Here is a 4525-nt window from a genome sequence, read left to right as displayed (position 1 = left end):
AGGCGGAGAGAGAGACAGAGACAGAGAGAGAGAGAGAGAGAGAGAGAGAGAGAGAGAGAGAGAGAGAGAGAGAGAGAGAAATACGAGAATACTCCCAGCACAGTGCATGGCATAAAAAGTGATCAATAAATATGTGCTGATTGAATTGTTTGACAGAAGGTTCATGATGACAAGGCTCACTCTCCTGTAATCCATGCACACAGGAGGTGCTTTGAGAATTCACAACTCCGATATGCAATGGGTATGGGAGAAGGAGCAGTTCATTCTTCTGCACACCGTGTGTATGTGTATGTGTGTATGTATCTATAGTGTTAAGTGCATGCCTTGAAAAGTAATGATAAGGCTCTTTCTTTATAGTCTTGGTTATGAGTTCTCTTAACTCCCTATGCTGGCCAAGTGTGTGGTTCTGGAGGAGGTGGGGAGAATAATGAGCAGACGTACTCCCTCCCGCACCTTGCAGGGACGTAGTGCATGAGAAATGGGGACACTTGATCCTTTCCAACCCTCTATAGGCTGAGCCTCCACCTGACTTTCTTATCTCTGTGTCCCAGCACTTACACTAAATCAGTGATTCTTAAACTTGAGTGAACATCAGAAACAGTTGGAAGGCTTGTTAGAATACAGACTGCTATGGTTCATGCTTTAGTAGGTCAAGAGCAGGGCCTAAGAATTTGCATTTCTAACAGGTTCCCAGGTGATACTCATGCTGAGAACCACACTTTGAGAACCACCACCCTAAATGAACATTAAAGAAATAAAAGAATGGAAGGGATAATGTAAAGACTCTCTGCTCTTCTAAACATGGATGAGATTACCTCTCTTTGAATTTTTGTACTAAGGCAATGGACTGGGCCAGCATTTGTACCCAACTACCAAGAATGAGAGATAGGGACCCGAACAGAAGGCTCAGGCATCTTCAGATCATATGCACACACGTGTATAGTGTGTACAAAAAAACATCATTCTTCTGCTCATAGATGATTTGCCTATGATTAAACAAAAGTGAAGTGTCCTTTCTGCATATGCATGTGTGAGATAATCAAGAAATAAGAGCCAGTTTCCTTCAAGCTCTAGCTGTTGAAGGACCATGTAGAAAGCTCATTGCCCTGTACACTGGACACAGGCAAAAGGACACTGCTAATTACACTCAATATACTATGCACACCATGGATACAGCTCCATGTATAGAGAATACACCTTCTGTATTTCTATACCTGAGTGCTGTGTGTGTGTGTTTACAGGGAAGGCTCACTTTTCTGCATATAGTGTGTTCACATGTAACTGTACATAAAGGTAAAGAAAAGGATCTCTCTCACACACAGCAGCACTAAGAACAGCAGTAAGAAGAGCTCCCTCATTTAGCCCCTATTGATGGGAGGGTTAGGAAAGATCACTGGTCTGCCTGCTGGGGTGGGAGTGTCTGCATGCAGGTCTATGTCATTGGGTGTGTCTGGAGAATGGGGTGGTGAGAAATCTCACTGTAGCAAAACCTCCATGTGTTTATTTTCGCAGAACAGGTAGCAAGGAACATAAAGACCTACCCAATTCATTCTTCTGAACAGCGGCCTATTAGTGCACAGCATCCATGTGTCATAGTGTGTTCATCAGTCTCCCGCCTGAATGTAAGGGTAGCAACCTTGTTTGTTTTGATCTCTACTATGTCCTGTGACTGACATAGTACCTGGCATCTAGTAGACACTCAAATATCTGTGGAAGGAAGAAAAAAGAGGAGGGAAAGTTGCCACACAAAGAATTCTAACCTTCTAAATGTAGACAAGGCTCCTTTCTTTGAAGTCCTTGAACAGGGGCAGTGATTCAAGACAGCACTGACACCTACACTGAATGAAGGAAATTGATGCTCCTGGTCAGGGGCCCACTCTGCATTATGTGTCTGTGTGTGTTTACCCATTTGGGCCCTTCTCCTGCACAGTGAGTGTGGGATTGTACTGAGGTTTAGAAGATTCTCCTACTCACATCTGGTATGAGACCAGGATGGGAGGAGCATGTCAAGTCCCAATGCACAGCCCACCCACCCTCAGGACATACGAGAATAATGAATGAGGAGTCCATTCTGCAACCTGCAAGGACGGATGTGGCTCATTCTCCTGTAGGCCAGCTACCGAGCACAACACCTGAAATAGAGTAGGTACTCAACAGGTAGTTGTAGAAAGGAGGAGAGGAAAACACAGAGGTGCTCTGTCCTATTGAAGATGGTGCTGCCTCTCTCAGAATCCTTGCCCAGGTGCATTGCATTCAGAAAGCACTCTCACCCAGGTAGCAAGGATTAGAGAGGGGGAGCCAGAACAGAAGATTCTAGCACCTGCACCCTCTGTGTGTGCATTTAACAAAAAGGCTCACTGTTCTTGCCCAGGACGTCTACGTAGGATGGAACTAAAGTAAAGAGGTTCTCCTACACATATCAGTGTGAGATCAGGAATGAGAAGTATCACACTTGTGTGTAAGTTGGCGGGGGGGGGGTAGATAAGGAGTCCCCAAACTGGCCCACTCCCTCTCGGTATATGCAGGGGTGGTGGGTGGTGATAAAGTCCATTCTCCTCCCTGGTCTGTCTTGTTCACTCTTCTGTGTCCAATGCTCAGCACAGTACCTAATGAATACTATTTGTGGAAGGAAAAGAATGAATGAGGGACAGAGGGCAGGCAGGCATGCAGTAAGCAGCTGAGAGGTGATGTACAGATCCTCTGTTCATCTACACTCAAAGGAGGCTCACCCTGCAGAATCCTTGCCCCAGTGCATTGCATTTTGAAAGCACTCTCAACCAGAGACAAAGGATGAGAGAGGGGGAGCAGAGCAGAAAGATCAGGCACCTGTACCCTGTTTGTGTGCGCATGTGCATATTTAACTCTCTAAGTCCTATTTCTACAAAGCATCACTACATGTATTTAATAAGCTTGATACATCTGACCAGGGTGCACATATGTATTCATTCTCATACACAAGGTCATATGGCCATTTTCTCTCAGAAAAAGCCTCTAAATATGTACTGTGAGTGGCGTGTTTTTCAGATCATACATGAGAGTCTGCATGGTTGGCTGTGTGTTTGGAAGATAACAAGAAGGCTGGCACAATCTGTATGCAGTCACACATGTGCATGTACATGTTGGAGGATGGCACAGTAAAAGGCATACTTTATTCTTTTCCATTCCTCTGCTAAGCTATAAGCTCATTAAGGGCAACAACTGGTTGTGTCAGTCTCATCACCCAGAGTATGTTTCTCCATTATAGTATCTGACATACAGTAAGCTGGTATAGGAGAAAGTTCATGGCCTGACATAGAGGTAAGCCTGTCCACAGAGAATGAAGTCCATTCTCCCATAGCTGTCCTTTAGAGAGCCCAGAGATGAGGACTCTGGGCTAGGGATCTTGTCTATCTTATTCACCACTATATCTCTAGCAGCCAGTGCAGGGGCTGGCACCTCATAGCAAACTCAAATATTTGAAAGAATGTGGGAAAGTAAAAGAGGTGATGTATAGGTACCCAGTCCTACATGCAGACAAGGCTCGGCTTCTTTGAATCCTTGAATAGGTGTGTTGCACTAAAACAGCACTCACACCTAGGTTCCAAGGATTTGAGAGGGAGAGCAGACAAGGCTCAGGCACCTGTCCTTCATGTGTGTGTGTGCACACATGCAGCTATGACAGATTCTTGTTCTCATGTATAGTGTCATTTATGAGTGATTGTACAGAGGCAGAGAATGTTCCCTCCTGTATAGTTCTGTGTGAGATCAGAGAAGATTCATGATTTTGTGTATTTGTGGGTGACAGTGGCAATAAGAAGTCTACTGTGACCCATCCACCTTTGGGGCATGTAAGTGCAATGGCTAATGAGGAATTCCATTCTTCTCCCTTGACTGTAAGCAATATGAGGGCAGGAACCAGGCATGTCTTATTTACTACTATATGTTCATTGCACAATTTAGTAGCATATATAAAAGAGGCAACCCGTAAATATTTGTGGAAGAGATAGAGGATGGAAAGGTGCTCTGTCCTAAATGAAGATGAAGCTCTCACTCTCAGAATCCTTGCCCAGGTGCATTGCATTCCAACAGCACTCTCACCCAGGTAGCAAGGATTAGAGAGGGGGAGCAGGGCAGAAGGCCCCTCGAGGGTTTAACAAGAGGGCTCACTCTTCTTCACAGAAAGGGTGTTTACTTGTGAAGATTCTTGAACATCACATTAAAAAATGTCTAGTTGAAGACATATTTTGTCTTCTCTTGGATAACAACAAAAAAAACGACAAAAAGGTATAAATCTACAAGAACAAAGAGACTGGGAGGATAGAGGAGAGTGAGCAAGAGGAAGAAAATGAATGTGAGATATCACCAAAGCTCGTTATCCCCCAAATCCTTTGTGTGAATATGTGACCAGAAGACAGTATAGGTGAGTGCAGTTGTACTCAAATTTCAACATGCATCAGAATCACCCAGAGAGCTTGGCAATATAGAGACTACAGGGGTGTCTGATCCCATAGGCCTGTGGTAGGGCCACAGAATTTGTTTCTTACAG

General features: G+C 44.5%; 1 protein-coding gene across 4 annotated transcripts in view; it reads right to left on the bottom strand.

Annotated features, from left to right (window-relative positions):
• The window catches only part of CLCN5 (chloride voltage-gated channel 5), a 158678-nt gene that overhangs the window by 75784 nt on the left and 78369 nt on the right, over positions 1-4525 (bottom strand). Inside the window, exon 4 of one of the 4 annotated variants that reach the window (XM_006913401.3) lies at positions 1542-1707. The exons of the other annotated variants lie outside the window; for them this stretch is intronic. The gene's annotated coding sequence lies outside the window, so the exon portion shown is untranslated. The remainder of the gene's footprint in view (positions 1-1541; positions 1708-4525) is intronic. 4 annotated transcript variants of the gene reach the window in all.

The sequence above is a fragment of the Pteropus alecto genome, unplaced genomic scaffold, assembly GCF_000325575.1.
Source record: "Pteropus alecto unplaced genomic scaffold, ASM32557v1 scaffold365, whole genome shotgun sequence".
NCBI lineage: Eukaryota > Metazoa > Chordata > Mammalia > Chiroptera > Pteropodidae > Pteropus > Pteropus alecto.
This window is presented reverse-complemented; position numbering and strand designations above follow the sequence as displayed.